Here is a 19,704-nt window from a genome sequence, read left to right as displayed (position 1 = left end):
CAGGGTGGCATGGCATTGTCTGTGGTCACTCTCTTGGAGAGAGATGACATTTTTTCCCCGTCCCCCCCTTCCCCATCACCACCTCCTTCCCGCTGACCCCACCTCCCCCACCCTTGATCCCGCACAGTCAGCTCACACAACTTAGTACCTTCTGTGTGTTTGGGCGCACATTACGTCACCCCCACAGTGCTGCTGTGCTCTGAATGGGGGTGACAAGGGGTGAGAGGTGGGGGTGAAGGGGGGTCAGCTGGCTGCTTTTATTTGGGGCTCTGGGTTTCCATGGCAATGCCACATTCCAAACATCAGCTGTTTGTGAGAGGCTGGGTGCAACAGAATGCTGGAAGAGTAACCAATCCTGGGAAATGTTTCAGACACACACACGCACACGCACGCACACACATACGCGCACACACACACACACACACACTTGCGCACACACACACACTTGCACGCACACACACTTGCACGTGCACACACATGCACACACACACACATAAACACATGCACACACGCACACATGCACGCGCACACACATGCATACGCACACACAAGCATGCACACACATGCACACACACGCACGCACACACACACTTGTACGCACATCCACGTGCATACTCACACAAGCACACATGCACATGCACACACACACATGCAAACAAAACATCTTAATGTTTCTCCATTAAAATAAGACATTAACATTTTATAATTTTAACATTGGTTCCATGATAACACCATTTTTTCAGTATCTTGGGCTGTTATATCACGTCATAACAATAAATTAAACTTGACCAAACCGTAGCTCTCATCCCCGCTAAAAGCAGATTGGCCTCTTTTAAAACAGTGTACTACAACGCCATCTTGTGGGAAAGAAAAAAAAGCCAATGATTGGACTTCATGATTTCACAGCCCTCGTTAATATTCAGAGCAACCGGTGGAATGTCACGAATCACGAGGTTAACAATTAAAGTTCACTTTTCTTACTGAGCAGCATAACTGATTGTGAGCACATGAAATTAAAGGTCCGTTGGTTCAGCCCTTTAATTAAGGTGTTCTTCTGAGGAAAAAAAATTAAAGATTTAGGAGAAAAGGCAAAAATAAAAATGGACTATTGTGGTTGGGAGAATTAATGCCTGTCTTAATGGTTCTGGCAGACATCCAATCTTTAGTCATTTTATGTCCCACATGGATTAATGGAGTATTTGATATTAGCACTTAAAATTTAACAGAACTTAATAGTAATGGATTGGTGTGACCTGTCCAGGGGATACTCCTGCCTTTAACCCAATATATTCTTGGATAGGCTTACAAGACTGGTGCAACAAGGAAAAGAAATTCAGTACTTGAAAGACAGGTGTCAGCATTGCTCTGCATTTCATTCAAACAGAGCTCCCCACTTTTCGCTGTGAAGTTATTTCACCTTTCAGCAGTGGCATTACCATCAAGTATTTCACATAAAACTGGGAACAACAATCAGTTAGGATTTCCATGATTCCCTGTATGGTACAACAGCATTACAAAAACAGCCACTTTATGTATGTAAACCTCCATTGTACTATTTTTTTCACAAAGGTTTGTGTTTGGGTGACACTCCACAGTTGCACATACATTCTGTCTAGATACACAGTATAACACAAAAGCTGATAAACTAAATCCCTTCAAAGAAATAGTCCTAAAAGGAACCTAACACTGGGTGTATTAAAACTGATGGTCTTTTTTTTTTTTGTGGCGAGATTTCAGGCTAATTGTTCCAGGCATAGACGGATCAGTTTCCTCTGCAATCAAACATTTGCTGTAGGCTGTTGGAAATGAAGGTTGAAACGTGTGTTGCAATGGGCACGCAGAAGTTGAATGGGGTAGGTTATGACAATTGGGTCTGCTGCAGACAAACACACCGGACTGTAACTGAAGTTGATTTTTCCGATTTTATTGGCCGTGTGACAATTTCGCTGTATGTAAAACTAAATATTTATATAATACAACGATGTTCACTTTTTGTTGATTAATATACCATCGAGCATCAAACACAAAGCTTGGTCTTTATAATAATAATATATAATAATACAATCATTGGAATGGGTTTACATTTTACTACACAATAATTTTCACCTTTATCTATGACTTCAGTTTTATGATGATATGTAATTATGGGGGAAAAAAACAACATTTGCTTGAATGTTTTATTCAAAGTAAATGGCAGGGCAAGTATCTATCACTGTATGTGTTGAATTTATTATTTTCATTATTTATGAGGTTAGCCCTAATTTGTGCAGGTTTTAGTCACAACAAATCTGTGTAATTGCATTTCATCATTGACCGACATATAAATAAAAACAAATAAACACCTAGCTGTAATATACTCACTCATTTTTTTAAGATTGATTTTTTTGGATGTCCAGTTAGTGTTTGCTGCAAAAAAGAATAAAAAAACTTAAAAAAAAAAAAAAAGAAAAAAAGTTATTTCTCATTTATGTACATATCATATGGTCTTTGTTTTCAGGAGACCTGAAAGTGAAGTGTATTGTTTAAACTTGCCTTAGTTCAGGTAATAGCCCTAATTTAATTGTCCTGTTTGTTTTCTACAGGTCGTCCTTAGAGTGGCATTACCACCCTGGGAGAGTTAATTCGGCAGATAGAGTGTACCACACCTCTGCCAGAATACTCTGGCACCGTCCCCCACAAGAAAAAAAATTAATATCCTGATTATTTACTTCACCACAGAATATCTTGGATTAGATTTTAAAAGCTTTTCTCAGGGTAAGAAGGTAATACAAAAAATATACATGCATAAAACCCGGTATTTTAACAGTTTATTTAGTGCCTTATTTAGGAATTAACTTCTAATCTCTTAGTTTCGAAAATTGCAAAATCAGAAGGTACATTTTTAAGTCTTCTTTCCATCTTCTTTCCAAACAGTGTTGAGATTGTTTCAAAGATTGTCATTTCTGCCTTTCAGGGGAACATCCAAATAAATGTTTTTGTTCTAACAAACCCGCGAAGGAGCAGTGACCAGAACAACCTGTTACTGGACCCGCGTTCCAGAGGGATGTGTGGAAAGGGGCCCGATTCTTAAAGCATTTATCACTTTCAGCAAATGTGTATCTCATGAAATGCAACACCTCCCGGAGCTGTGCCTCAGGCTTCGAAAGGTTAAGAACTGAAGGGTGAAAGGTTTTTGGGCTTTTTATGAAGTCATATTTCCAGCCGATGGGCTGTCGGCAAGCGCCCATAAATTGTGGATTTACGACTCGAAGGGCCCAAGGAGTGAGGGGTCCCCAAAAAGGTTTCTTTTTTTAATGCACAATGGTCACTTTGACATCAGGTTGGAAGAGCGGGCCAGGACCCCTTGAGGGGGGTGGGGAGGGGGCCAGGACCTCTTGGGGGGGGGGGGGGGGGGGGGGGGGGGGGTGTGTGCAAAAGGACTACCAGTCCTTTGAAATTGGAACCAGTGCTGGAAACACATATCGACAACGGCTCTACCATAAAAACTGCAAATCCATTTTATTTTCATTACCGAGATGACTAGAATTATTCGGACGAAGTGAATGAATTAAGTGTCACTCTCACTAATTTGTTAGTCTCAGCCTAATGTGTTAAGTACTGTGCTGTCCGAAGACCACCGATCAAATGTCAATCATTCATTTATTGACAGGCGAAAGCAAATGGTTCAAGGGAACAGGCAGATGCCTTTACAATGGAGTAAATTTGAGACAGAGGTGTTTGTTTAAGGGATTGTGTGGTGGTGTTGTTAGGTGCCTTCCACAAGCTGAGTTTAAAAATGAGCAGATCAAAAGACTATGATCTAATGCAATAATGCAAAGGGTGTGGTCTGCGGGTGGGGTCTGAGACAGTTTCATCATCCGTTGCTATGTTGTAGGTCAACTGCAGGGCGAGAATTATAACGTAGCAAATACAGCAGTAGATTTTAAATACTGAAAATATTTGAAATGGCCCAATTACTTGAGTTCCTTTTTTATTACACCGTATATTTTCACTAGTTCTTTCAAGTGATAGTCATGTGACGTGACATGTGATGATTAGTTATGTGGCGTGCACTGCCCTCTGCAGCCGAGGAAAGGTCACAGGTGGCCAATAATAATCTCTCGTCATTCCTTCTGACATTTGGTCTTTCCAAAACTAGCCCAAAACATGCAATGCATTTCACATGTACTCATTATCTTTTACAAGCGACCCACTTTTCTCAGAACAAAAAAATCAGTTCATCTGTCAATCAAATTTTACTTTGGACATCACACTCTCAAACATATAAAACTGGCTCTCCAAATCTGGCCTAATCACCCACTGTATGTGTTTGGTTAATTCCTACTCACATTGATTCCACTAGGTCATCATTGCTAAGGAGAATTCAGTACGCATTCGTTCTACCTTTTTTAAAAAAATGTTCAATAAATAAAAATATATAAATAAATAAAAACGGTCATACTGAACTTTGCAGATCTGGAGTACTTTTGGAGTGGTTCATGGGTCTTAGCGACTATTATATGTTTCATATTTATCTTCCAAAAACCATTGTGATGAGAGTAATAAATTCAGATGTAATTACTATGTTTGCAGACTGTGTGTAATCCACATCTTTATGGCAAATGTGGTAATTTTAAAGCCTGGGAGATTTGTTTGCTCATTATCTTAAAGCACCATAAACCAGTGGATTTAAATATGTAAGACATGTTAGAGGAAGGAGATTGTTTCCCACAATATTTTAATGAGTAATTCGATAGCTATGATATTTTCTTCTCACGATTCATTACATTTATGTAATAAAAAACAGACTTGTGATTACAGAATGTGTTCTGTTTTTTTTCAGGTATTCTGGGAAATCTTTGGGTTACGGAGGTTTTTTATGTGAGAGACAATTTTAGTAAGTTGCTCGGTGTATTTTGCTTTGATAAACAATTGGTCCCTGTATACAACAGTTTGCTAGGTTTGCACCACAGTGTGCCACCGCTGTTTAGTTCATTTTTGTGTAAGGTATGCGATTATTTAAATATGATACATATTATCTGACACAGCACCTATCTACAGGATTAACACAACACCCATCTATTCACACATATGTGCTTTGTCAAATACCTAAAAGCGGCCTCTGGGAGAAGTTACAGACAGCTGATAAAACCTTGACCCTCTTGCTATTTTTTAGTACTATTCATCAAGTTATCGGTTCAAATAAATATATACGTGTCATATGTTCCCTAAAACGGTCAATAAGCTTTGACCTACTGTATGTGGACAGTCTCACAACCGGAACGCAAGGTCCCTGGCTGTGTAGGGATATGTACCACTAGAGGGCACTATATCATGCTATAACAAGACACAAACTGCTGGCAGACTGCTTGTGCTATGCTGCTGTGGTTGAAATAGTGGAGGATTTTAGCTGATTATTTTCATGAACCCGTTTTTGTTTTGCTTCACTTCATTTTGTGTGAGCAGCAGAAGAGCTTGTTTACAGATGATTCATGCATCAGCAATTAATTACATTTGTACTTGATTTAATACAATCAGTGGCAACAATTAATGGCTTTTTTATATCTCATGTTTAATAATTGTATATTGTAATAAATATATTGAATAACATTCAATAATTTTGATACATATAAAAACATTCGAGAAGCTAATGCCGATATTTCTGAGAGAGAGAGAGAGAGAGATGACAGATCAAGAAAGTTGTTTTGGCTGAACTGGATACAGCTGTACAAACACACACACACACGCACACACACACACACACACACACACACACACGCTACATAGGATTAATGCCCCTCCTACCATAAAAAGCCCTGGCCTCCCTTTCTGCAGAGTGTGTGTCCTGGCTCGTGTCGAGACCGCACACTGCTGTCATCCTCTATCTCCGCTCCTTCTTTCCCATAATTTCACAATTACCTGTCTGTCACAGAGAAACCTGTCATTACACAGGATCCCATTCACCCAAACAGCTATAGTGTACTCATTTACGCAAATAGAATAGTGCGTTAGTGAGATTTCAAAAAAGGAAAATTAGAAACAATGTAACACTGCCTGTTTACAGAAGCAGCATGTGGATAATTCCTACAGGAGTACGGTATATATTACATGTGTGTGTTCTTGCACACATGTGCACATCACCTTAGGGACATGGAATCCCCAAAGACTAAGAAGCAGTTGTGCAGTCTACTATGCGAAATGAAACCAAGGAAAACACTACGTACCTGTTCAAATGAAATAAGGCCACAATAAGGCACAGTGCTGAGAGGTGGATGCTGAATAATGGTTGGAAAGGTGTCCTTACATTGTCCCTGCCGACCATAGAAGCTGCATTTGGCTTTTCAAAGATGTACAGGATGCTAGACAGACCTTGCATTGTTTGTGCGCATGTGGGTATTGTAAATTGCTGTATAGACAAGGGCATCTGCTAGGCAAATAAAATAACACCACACATGTTAAATTATGTATTGTGTATCCTTCCTTATGGGTGTGTATACATGTGCGAGTGTGTACCAGACAGGGATCAATACCGCTGTTCCTGCTCCCGAGTTTACTGCCCTGGGTGAGCTGTTAACGGACCAGTCTTTAATTAATCTCCTGCTGACTCTCCTATAGAGGGGCGCAGAAATGAAGAGAGGCCAGGGTGTAATTACACCGCAGGGGACTTTATCATGTGCCTCTCTGTCCCGTCTGAGTGCAGGAAGGGTCTCTTTGAAGGCTTCCTGCGGGGGACAGCCCTCCGTCGGGGGGCCGTGACTCATCGGTACCCCTCCACGGACTTCCAGGAACCACACGGAGACAAAATGGAGAACAACGGGACAGGGTGGAGAGGGTCTTAATTGACTGGCTGCTGGACACAGAGGGGTGAGGGAGCCAGGGGTGTAAACTTGTAGACCATAGCCTTGAGCAAATGGAGCCCCCTGCAATTTGGGGGGTGGTGGGGGTTTTTACAGGGGGGCTTTGTTGACCGGCCGTCAGTTGTGGACAATAATCTTTGACACAGGAGCCATGCTGACGGAAGGTCATAGGTCATAACTCAGGAGTGGGGGCCTTGTAGACATGCAGTCAGGAATCTGGACCTCATTCTGGACTGGGGGAGAGGTAATGGCTCCCAGCCCAGCTATGTTCAGTGTTCTCTACTGTATACTGTCTAACTAGAGCCAGGGTAAAATATTTTGGGATATCCCTGAGCCATCATCCCTCTTGAGTCATAGCCGATGGCCAACACTACTGAATCAACATTACACTAATGGTACTTATATCAGGAGCTGGTCATCTCTCACAGATGATAACAGCAAGCCTGTAAGTGCACAGGGTATCATTATGAGGAAATATTCCAGCTTCTCTGGGAAGCTGAACTGTGGCTACCATAAACCCATCTTAATCCTAGTGGGGGGAAAAACCAATCACATCCAGCCACTGTGTGCTCTCTGACAATGACAAATAGGGGCAGAGCCCTAGCTTAAGCCATGCAATGTCTAGGCTGTGGGTCCTAGCCAGCAGTAAGCGCAATTGCTGACCGAGCCAATCGGACTGCAGGACTTCAACCAAAGTTGGCTATCTGAATATCTGCCTGCTCCATTGTGTGGCTTAGGAAGGAATGGTTTCAGAGGGCAGGGCAGTCACTGCATGCTCTTGCAATCGACTTGCTCTGGAAGATATATGGCCTCCCAGGTCACTGGCTGCACAGCTCAGCTAGAGGCCTGCACTATGAGAAGCAGGGGCAGGTACCTGCACTTTGGAGAGCGGGTGAAGAACGTGTATTTGACTGCGCTCTCCCCAACTGATGGAGGAGGCTGTGGCAATGGAACAGGTTTAGAACAGATAGATACTGGGCACTCCAAATGTGGGACTATCTAGAAGACAGTATAACAGAACATCTGTGAAACTGCGAATCGCAAGGAATATCGCAAAAAAATTTGGGATTGGACATTTCTGTACTGGTAAAGATGAGTACAATATATTTTTGAAATCCTTCACATCACAGCTTTTGTAATTCTGTTGAAAACATCCTGGCCTCCAAGCGAAACAAGAGAATTACCCCTAAGCGCCTTGAAAATCCTCGAACCCACACAGACAATGAACAGGAATTTCCACAAGTTACCACAAATTACTTTTAATTTTGTCAGCTTGACTTGAAGCACACAAACATTATCTTTGTGCATCCTTTCTGTGGGATGCACAGGGCCTTAGGAGAGTTCATTCATCACCAGTAAAGCATTTAGAGGATTCTGATCTCATACCATCACTCCGTGTTTCAGCCCTCCCCTATCTAGGTAGAGATGTGTCCACATGCAACAGACAGATCAAATTGAGCGTGTCAAGCCATACAGTCAAACAGGGCTGGTAGTAACATGCAGGCAACAGTTGTAAACAGACGTCATGTTTACCAGTGAATTGCAAAACCACACACGGCAAGACTAAAAAACAGGGCTCAGAAACAGAGAGAGAAAAAAATCTGAAGTGTCCAATGGTGCAATCCATAACTCAGGTGTATCTAAACAGGAGGTGACATGGATCAACTGTAATTTTTTGCTCTGTCTTGTGTTACTTAGGAATTATTAACATGTATATTTATGTGTATACGATCCTTTTGACATTATTGGACCAGGGAACTTATAGAAGCGCCTTCATTTTTGTGTCTTTGTGCCTTCTTTCAGGGGAAACTGTCATGTGTGGTGGTGGTCAACACCCGCCTTGGTGCTGACTGAGAAGTGTCAGCTGGTTTAGTCGTGTGGTCCTGCTGTTACAGTTGCCAGCGGAGGCAGGAAAGGGTCTGTTTGTTGATGGCACTATGGTGCAGGGTTGTTAAACTTTATTTTTAAAAGCCACTTCACGCTTCCTCTCTGCATTCTTGTCACATTGGGCTGGGGGGGGCGGGTGTCATGGGGGGCTGTTGGCAAACAGCCAAAAAGCATCTGCTCCCAGATGAACTGCTGGCTTTAGCATCTTTTACAGAAAAAACTGATTTTTGGCAGCATAGGAAATGCCGCACCACCACTGCCTGGAGGATTGAGGTTTCTGTATTCAAGCACCATTATTGTCAGTGAAAATATTGTAGACGTGTGTTGCTAATTATAGTGGCCATGTTTGTGGACCAAAGCCACTACATTGTTTCAGAGCAAAAGATTGTGTTGTACTGATATTAGGCCTTTTTATGTTCTTTTTAACTCTGTGCATAACACTGGGTGACTCCTGTCTCCAGTCAGGATAATAAAGCCTGTTTGAATCCTTGAATCATTGAATGAAAGGAGAGAGCTGTTTTAAAAGGATAGAGAGTGAATCTGTTACCAGGGGAGACCAGAAAGCTCATTAGTTAAATGCCAACGGTTTTCCAGCTAAACTCCGTCTTAACATCTTTCTGTTCAGACCTCCTTTTAATCATGTTTCACTCGAAGAGAGGGGTCAAAGGTCGCCCATCACCCGGGGACCGCTGCATGACTGCAGAGAGCATGACGAGGGACGGTGTCTGTGCGGAAATATCCCGTTTAAGCCCATCGTGGGACTGCGTGTGTCGGGGTCGGCGTTGGGGGGGATGGGGGGGGGGGGTTGGAGGGTCTATTCAGCCGGAGCAGTTCACACACTGGTCAGCTGAGTTCACTGCGTGCATTGGTTCCAATTCCAATGTCTCTCTCACATTCAAATTCAAATTCACATACCAAAACAATAGATTCCTAATCAAGTAAAAGCAGCACTGAAATTAATAATTATTCACGGATAACAAAAATCTCAAAAAATAAAAAGGGTAATAGTAAGCAGGGTGGTAAACATAAAGCATTTGATATAATGATAACAATAAGCAAGGAGACAATATATACTGTATATCAGTACAATAATATTTTGGACAAAATTATTTAATAAGCACTTAATGAACATAAACTAGAAAGCAAGGGTATACAGACTACAAGTTGAATAATAACATAACAAAGAATGACTACAGCCTAGAAGTTTTTCCAGAAGAAGCCAAAACCTCTGTTAGACCGTGACACAAACTCACCTTATTAAATGAACAAGGTATTTCCACCTATAGCGCTGCACCCAAACAAAATATACTGTCTGAAACAATGATTATAAAAATAGTGTAATATGCACACACATCCTGTGACATCGATGGTGTCATTTATCTGGAGATGCAGTCTGCATGCTTGGGTATGCCCAGGTGGCTGCATACCTGCGAGGTGACACCCAGAGGAGTCCATGTACAGGATCAACAGGGCACGATGTCGTCCATTCACACCTTACAGAGAGAGAGAGAGATCATTATGCTAAATATGAAGACCCAGGCTGTCCTGAATGGAGAAGATGTTTACATTAAGAGCAGTTGTCAGAATGATTAGCACTTTTTTTTTTTTAAGTGTCAGTTGTTACCGTCATGTGAAGAAAGCCTGATCTCATTAGAGAGAATTTGCCATGTTTCCGTGGGGACAGTGACACCTGCAGCAATAGCGTTCGCACTCCGAGGGCCAGTTGCCGTGCCAATGTAAGCGGCTAGTGTCACGGACACGTCACTGGAGCCCGGGGAGCAAACACGTCAAAATAGGCGGGATTAGAGCCCTGTGTACAAGTCCGCTGGCCTATTCCAAGTTTCTGCTATAAATAACCTCAGCTCTCTCTGACTGCTTAAATCCACTCAGACAATTAACTACTTCCAGAGCTTCTGACACCTAACAAGGAGAATCCCACGGTCAATGAATCTGCCCACAAGGAATGCATCAGTGCATTCATCTGATTTATATAAATAATAGTTACAGAACTGGCTATACACAGGCATGTGTGCACACACATACATGCGCACACGCACACACACACACACACACATACACAACCGCACATTTAGTGACAAGAGTTTTGTGTGTGAAAGAAACAAAATGAAGTGTGAAGGGCAGGCCTAGCTGGTAAAGATGCTGGAATATGTTTGTGCATGCATGCCACCATTTATATTTACCCCACTTAGAGTCCTTATAATGTCACCATCCAGCAGCACAGCCAATTAAGTAGCTCGCTGGAATAGATACCTTCAGCCCCCACGGTCCTCAGTGTTGTAATACAAGGCTGAAAATATTTGCCAGGAGAACAAGCTGCTTGTCTCTCTGCTGGAAGTCATTACAGGAGCTTGCATGCCAAGTTCCTCCCGGGGAGGATGACAGAGTGTTAGTGTGACAGCGTGCGTCTGACGTGTGGCTCAGCCCTCATATTTGCATGCCTGATGCTCTTATTGGAAACTATTTACAACATTGGGAAAGACATATTTGTATTTGTGCGATATTCAGGTACAGACGGGCGGGGAGATTTCTGGAATGTGATTGAATCGTTGCCGATGTGGCTTTTCAGCACATTTTTTGCACTATTCCTGTGGTCTGGTTTGACACTGGATGGAGGATGCCACTTCAATAGCCAGCGACCAACAGCTTAGAACATTGAGCAAGTGAATTCAGAGATACGATCAGAATGAAATACAGAGAGAAGAACAGAAGAGGATGAATGGAGTAAAGGAAACCTCAAAGTGCCTGGGCCCCTGTCTAATCTGTATGAAATGGTGTAAGTCCACCTGACTGGCAAAGCCTTGATAACACAAAGCAAAAAAAGACAAACAATATATTAACACAACTTACAACAATACAGACTTTGAGTTTACTATTAAAATGTTCTTCTGGAAACTCTGATGTGTACGTTCGAAAGGTGCTTTTCATAATCTCAGTTATATGATGTGATCTGAGGGGGGGAAAAGCAATATAAGTCCATAAGTCTGTCTAGGTCATCACAGATCTGCTGGCCAAACACAGGAAGCACAATGGCCCCCACTTCCTGTGGTAGAATTCTTAAAGGTGCCATGGAAACACACAATGGACCTGTGACAGCTGGAGCTGACAAGAACAATGCCCGCTGCGCCATGCCCTGACAGTGCCCCTTGTGTTGCGCACACGCTTTCTGTCCGAACACTGTCCATCACGCCCTGTCCACACAGAAGAGACATCCCGCTCACCAGCGATCTTCACTGAGTGGTCTTGTGCCAGCTGATAATGAAGACTCACAGTCCTCCCTTGTAACCTGGTTTTTTAACATTTGCCTTCAAGTCAAAGGAACAGACTTGCACTGCCAAAAAAACATGCCTTGGTAGGAACTTCACCACAAACATTATGAACAAAAAAGACAGGCTTTGGTTTCAAATTTGACTGTGGCAGTATGCTAATGGCTTGCACGGGCAATGGTGATGATATACACATGCAAGGAAAATGTAAATAATCTCATCCAATCTAAAACAGAATTACGTAAACTGATGAGATGTAGATGAATTAGCCTGCAGATCTCCCCAGGGCAGGATTAATGTAGACCTTTCTTCTGTTCTCTCCATATCCTGAGATCTCCATCCTTCCAGTGATCACTAATCAATAAGTCGTGACATCTCTTAATAAACCGGCCACTGCTACTGACTGAGGTTCTGGCCATACCTGAGCAGGGATGTAACAGGCGGGGGCTGGGGTGGGTGTAGAGAGGGCGTTATTGATCCTGGCACTCAGGAGAGAAACTGATCAATACAGACGTTCTGTTGCTATCGATCGTCTCTAGCAGGACGCCGGTGGCCCAGGCGCACTTAATAAGCAAAGCGATGGAGCCGCCACCATTCTTCTAAAAGCTGTCTTGATTTTTTTTTAGTGTTGTGCGGTTTTTTTTTTGTTTGTTCGTTTGTTTTTGGAAATGAGTTTTAAGTTCCTTGTTTGGTGCCACCAGGGGGCTGACACCGCAGCTCTGACTCACTGAATCAACCCTTACATGCCTGGGAGGCGGCAGGGAGGAGATGACTCACAACCATTAGCTTTGATTCATTTTGGTTCATAATTTACTACAGGTAATGAGGGGGGGGGGGGGGAGCGTACACAGTGATTACAGCTCCTGCCTTTTCAGCTTGTAATCAGCACCCACAGTCTTCTTCTTTCACCGTTTTAATTGAGACACGCTCCGGGCCCGAGCGCAATTTGGGGTAATGGCTGCGCCAGCCCCTGCATTACGAATGTGAATTGAAAGGACGGACCCTGTGATTTAGCTCGCGTGAGAGCCTGTGTTTAGCACAGGCACGCCACGGCCAGATTAACTCAAGATGGGCGCTGCAGTCTGAGCGCTCGGCACACGGCCTCCCGGCGAACGCGCACCAGACGCTGCTCCCCACCGCCAGCGGCGGCTCAGGGGGGTGTCCGTCCCTGCGGAGGGAACCCTGGCCGTCCCTGCCCACGCCGAGCGTCACTCCCGACCGATGCGCTGGGGCAGAACCCGTCACGCTGCGGCCTTCTGTCATCGGAAGACTTTGCGAAGGCTGCGTAGGGAGCCGTGTGTAGCTGCATTCTCTACTCACATCTCTTTTTCTGAGAAAAAGAACCTGCTACACTTTTGAGGTAATGGGTTTTCTAAAATTCTGTACATCACATTTTGGCAAAAAAATTTTAAAATCACCACAAAACAAGTAACTGATTTTACATTCTGCATTTCAAGAAGATGATAAAAGTACATACTGCAGTGTCTGCTTTTCCTGTATAACTATAAACATGGGTATAAACTTTTCTTGCTGATTTGCATCGTTTGCACTAAACTAAGAATGTGCAAATAAACATATTTTGTTAGGGTGTATGGTCTCGCTTATAACGGAATATATTCAGAGCAAGACTGCTTCAATTATTTAACAGTCAGGTGTGCACCAGGGAGTGCAAGGGGAAGTGCCCCGTAAACAACCTGGCTAGAATGAATAAATGAAACTGGATCCAGCAGGAGGCCCGCGCTGGAGGGTAAGAGGTCTCATCCCAGCACAGGCTGAGGGGGACGGGCCAGCTGTGACATCACTCACCCACACAAACTGCCTGTCGGGGCACTTCAAAGATCGGCACTGGCCTTCATGTGCTAATCCCCAAACCAACTGGCCCTGAGTGGGCCGCTCGAGCTGTCCCATTCAGACAGCATCACCGGGGCAAGGCCCAACCCTCGAGACGGACATCTGGCCAGAGTTTACTATTCAACATGACAGACGATTCCCATTCTGAAGCACACGTACAAACATGCATTCACATAAGAGCACATGCATACATGCATAGACTCAGGAGTAGAACAGAGGTCATGGTGTATCCAGTTACGGGGCTTAAGTAAAGCTGTGGTCTGATACAGCATCTCTTCCTGAGTATATTTCTACATCATACACAGGGAAGTTTCATATATTCACTGTGAGGAATAAATGTGAAATAGATATAAAAGAGAACACAGAATGCAGCATTCCCCTCCCCCACCCCACCGTAACACACATACACACAATAGCACAAATGTTTGTTGCTGTTTTTCTCTGCAAGCTATTTCTCAATGCATGGACAAGCTGGAAATGCATTAAAATAAGCAGCAGGTGTTGTTAGGTGCCTGTTAGTTCTTTGACTTTAAAAAATAAACATGAGTTCAAAGCATTGCAGGATCCAATATATTTCAGGAGAGCATAACTATAGGTTGCCATAATGGTTAGGGAACTGGGCTTATAACTCTGAACTTAAAGGTTTGGATTTCCAGGTGGGGCACTACCGCTGTACTCTTGGTACTTAATGTGAGGTGCTTCAGTGAATTTCCAGCTGTATGGCTTGCATGTCAAGAATGTGAGCTACATAAATCGCTCTGGATGCGAGTGTCTGCTAAACACTTAACATTTGAAAGGTTGCCTGAGTTTGAGAGGCCAAGCCCATTATCCGCGATTCTGTGATGTTAATCAAGAACCAGAGGTGTGGAGATGAAGGGAGATGAGTACAAATGTTATTGTTGAGGAGCACAGAGGATTCCCATTGAGGATCTTTACAAATTCATGGCGTGCATCACAGAACAATGATTAATCCGTTATCAGCTGTTGACTGATTGCCAGGGTTGTGGCAGTCACTGTGCACCCCACCCCCGAGTTCCCAAGATCCTCTGTGACAGAGAAGAGAACATTACCAATCACTGAGTTCCAAAACTTTATCTCTGGGAGTTGCATGTGCATTCCAAGCATGGTGCAATGGGATGGCGTTGCATAATAACGGTTTACTTGAATGCAAATCAGTGAGACACCATTATAATTATATGTATGAAGTTGGTCTCAGAAAACACAAGGTTTTGTGGTGATAACATAAAAAATCCCATGAATCATATATGAAGTGGTAAGGCAGTGCACAGATCTACACTGTTCTTCTGTCTGACTGAAGGGGCAGACAATTGGTTTGGGTGAAGAAGGACTCTCTTGAGACTTTTGTCTTGGGTTTTGTTTTGGAGTTATTTATGCCTTCTGAGTATTTAGGAGTTCTCTGAGGGCTGACTGAGGCCAGAAAAACAGGGGGAGATGAGGGATCTTGTCCCTAACGGCCCTCCCTGGCTATCACACCATTTTGTTTTTCTCTGTTATTCACTTCACATAGATTTACTTTTTTCATGCTCCGTGACCGCCTTGCCATCTCCTACTCTCATCCTCCATTTTCTCTGTTTCTAAATATCTTTCTCATGATCTGACCCTTTATGTGTGTAATTCCTGCTGGACTCCTCTGCTCTTTTCATCCTGTTTTTTTTTTTCTTTGCACAGATGAGTGGGTTTGGTTGTACAGATAGGATGGAAACAGTTTGAATCTCCATTCACACCTTTTCTGTATTTTCGTTTTTTTAGGTTTACACCATGCAGACATGTTGAGGCGTGCCTCGTGCTAGGAAAGGCCGCTAATAAGCTAGCTGCTGCCTGCACCTCAGAGACACACCTAAAACCACTGACCCCCAAGGAAAACATGCCTCCCCCCCATAATGAGCATGTTACTTTCCAAATTAAAGAATATAATTGGATATTCCCTGATGTTTAAAGTGCTGAGCTTTGGGTGTTTATGTATGCCTGGCTCTTTCTTTTTTTAAGAGGCCACAATTAACTCTGCACAAAGTCAAATGCCTCACCCTAACCTTCCTGTATACCTGGAAACTGCAGAGTGACAGTTTCTTCCTCCATTCTGGCATTTAGGCATTGGGGTTCAGGATTTATTGTATTTAAAAACGTAATGGTCTCAGGGCAAATTGCAAAGGCCTGAAACAATTCTGGAGATGAACAGGTTAGGATTATGGTCAGGTAACAAGACGTCGCCTTTAGAAAGAGAATTCTATGTACAATTACTGTCCATTTTGAATATGATTTTCTTTTAAAAGATGTCATTGAATTTTGAGCCAGAACGACAAAACCGATTCCAGTCTTTTCCCCTCAAATTATTTCATTGACATATGTTGTTTTTTTTAAACCTCATTGACAAATAAGAGATTTTTCAGGAAAAACCAGCAATATTCTTTCAAATGGCAATGTCATCAAGAAATCTTTTTTAAATCCTGCAGAAAGATAAGCAAAGAAACAGCCCAGCTTCCTGTCAATAAAGACTGTAACTGTCTTCTGGGACTTCACTGATAGGGTCTTTATGTTCCACTGAATTCAACAAGTCAGTAGGAATTCAAGATGTCTTTATAGATTGCAGGTTTCACAGAGTCCATGAGGCCCAATTCTAGGAATCCATTGCTTTCAAGTGGCCATTGTTTTTCAGGCTTCCAATAGATTTATGGCCCCCGTGCTGGAACAGAGGCGGAAGGAGGGGTGTGAGGGAATGTGGAAGTGTCTGATTGGGATGTTATTTGAGGGAAGGTGGCAGAGGAAAGCACGTAAAGTGCTGAAATGAAGCTGAGAATTCTTAGTTGTGTGGCCATAATACGTTGCCACCTGAACTGTGCCCACAATTTCAAACATTCTATCAATGAATGTGTGAATAGTCAGCAACAGCAACCAATCAATTTTCATTTACATTTGAGGCATTTAGCAAAAGGACATATGCAGCTTACATCACAGTATACAACCCCTTATACAGCTGGTTACTTACTGAAGCAACTCAGGTTAAATATCTGACTCAAGTATACAGTGGCAGTGCCCACCAGGGACTCCAACCGAAAACCCCAGAGCCCATTTCCCCAACATAACAGTGCACAGATAATTAAATCATTCTATCATCATCCAAAACGTGTTGCCTTCCATTGGCTGATCCTAACAGATTCATTTCCAAGCAGAAATGTATCTTATGCCCTGACATGGGAGAATGTTATTAGGTTTTCCAAATCACATCCATGGCCTTACAGCCTATACGCCTTCATCCACGAGACCCCCCCTGGCCCCCATCATGGGTAAAGCCTGCATGATCGCAGTAATCCTGATAGCGTGGTGTTCGCTGACATTGATGTCCATGAGGCAGAAAGCACTGGTGCTGTTCTAGTACAGGACGAGGCCTGAGTGATGACCTAATTCCTACCCAAACCGCGGTGGGGCTGGCTATCAAAGCGGCGCAGAAACGTCCTGGTGACTCTCCCCTCCTCTGATCTTATCTGGGAGACCTGATGGTAGCTGATGGCCCGTGGGACCATCTGTTCCTGGGGTTCCTTTGATGTCCGATAATTAGCTGCCCACCCTCCCCCCCCCCCCCCTCATCACCCCCTCCGTGGTGGAAGTTCATCTGTGCTGCTCCACGGGTGATGCGGAGGAGCCCGTGCCCACATCTGTCTGGTTCAGTTTGTGTCTGAAGTGTGACTGAGAGCAGAAATGGAGGGGGGGGGGGGCGTTGGGGGCTGAGAGGAGGCTGTTTGTTTTGAGGGTGAGGCTCGGATCAAGGACATTGTGGTCAATAAAAGCACCGTTTGTCCTGTTTTCAGCTGGGAAAAAGGAACATTTGTACAACATTTGCTTCCGCTTCCTTTCATGATAATGAACAGATTGCAGAAGCAAAAATATATAAATAAAAGCCAAACAAAAACATACGAAACAACTACTATAATAGGATTCAGAAAGTCTCACATAATTAACATTGCATATTTTGAACAGGAATATTTAGTTATTAAACTGAATGCATGTTAACTGCAAAAGACAAGTTAGTCATATCATGACAGTGTCAGAATGTGACACGGCACTGAACAGTTAAAGCTATTCAATTATATGAGATTCAAAGATCATAATTGTATCATAACTTGCCATGCTAGCCCTCATTTTAATGTGTTTGTCTTACGCTGCTTGAAAAAGCAAAACTTTTAACCAGCAAAAGTTTTTAATTGCTTTACAGAGTTCTGTGTTCCGCCATGCACCATCACTCACATTTCTACTCGCATGCAACATATTCCTTAAAGAAGATTTAGCACTAGTGAGGAATTATTCAAAACGAAAGGAAATGTCGTTTGGTCAGCTGCTGTCCTGTGGACTTTGGTGAAGATCATGGCGTATAATCCCGCTATTCAGCGTGCATTGGGACGGGAGCTCCGCACTGCCAGTCAGTGTGGGTTTGAAAGGGGAGATCCTCAGGTTGAAAGCCACTTTCCTGGTTTCCTCATTTCCTCCTGGATGGACCCCCCTGTGGGCCACAGGATGCTGGAGCTGGACCCACCACCTGCCACACTGTCTCTGAGCACTTCCTCCAGACCAGCAGCACAGGGAGGACTTTGCATTTTACCCTCAAGCAACTGTAATCCTGACCCTGCAGGCAATCAATGGCCCAGAGAGAAATTCTGTCAGTGTTGGAGATGGCGGCGCACACACACACACGTATATGTGCACGTACACACACGCACGCACACACTCTTCTCCAGAGTAGACACTCTTCTCTAGAGTAACCTTAATTGCTTTTTTTAATGAGGCAAATCAGGTAGGGATGTTGTTCAAGGGTACAACAGCAGCACCCCAGCGGGGACTCAAAGCCACAGCCTTTGAGTTACAGGCTGCATTGATTAACCATTACACCACACTGCCACCGACACAGGTTATGCATACAGACACACAGCCAGACGCTTATGTGTGCACGCCACACATAGTAACACAATACTTCACTCTCACAAAAGCATAACAATCGGGTGCCCACTGAGCAGAGGATGCAGAGCAAATCGGCCAACACAATGGGTCCCCAGAAAGCAGCCAGCACCATGTGTTTGTACACCATGACTGTGTGTGATATGCATGCGATGAACTTTTGACCACTCTGTGACCACAGTGGTTGGTTTTATTGAACAATACAGAGCAAACACAAGCCTGGTAGGAGGGATTAGATATTTGGGGAGGGGTGAGGTGGGGTGGGATGGAATGGGATAGGAGTTGAAAGGATTTTTGAGGGGAGGGTGTTGGGTAAGAAACGTGGAACAAATAATGTGTCTGTTATAAAAATGTCTTTATCTCTCACACTCTTTTGTTCTCTTTCTCTCTTATCTCTCTATATGCTGTAATCTCTGAACGTGCACTCTGTCTTTCTCACTCTTCCCCTGCAACCTCACTTTCTCTCTTTTCCCTTGTGACTGGGAGAGCTGGTCCTCAGACTCAGCCCATAGTCTTTGTCATTCATGGGGCAGGAATTCCTGGCCTCCCCATTCATATGTACAGTAAAACAGGCACAAAGGATGGCTTCCTCCTAGGCCACAGTGCGTGGGGGGTGGGGGCTCAACTCGGCTACCTGTCCATCATCTGGCCGAGGGGGGTGGAGTCAGATTCTTACTGGTTCTCTCCAGTGTTCTCATTTGTCCTGTTTGGTGTATGATTCAAATGAATTACTTCGGTTCAGGTGGTAAATGTAGGCTGGGTGCAATCGTTGTAGATCTTTACCTGACATTGAGCTGGACTCCAGGAGGACTCAGCTGTATTTCATCTTAGGCTGTGTGCAGTCATTCATTGACAGTCATTTTGACACTCAAAACTAAACT

The sequence above is a fragment of the Anguilla rostrata genome, chromosome 18 (assembly GCF_018555375.3).
Source record: "Anguilla rostrata isolate EN2019 chromosome 18, ASM1855537v3, whole genome shotgun sequence".
Classification (NCBI taxonomy): Eukaryota; Metazoa; Chordata; class Actinopteri; order Anguilliformes; family Anguillidae; genus Anguilla; species Anguilla rostrata.
Note: the sequence above shows the minus strand (reverse complement) of the source record.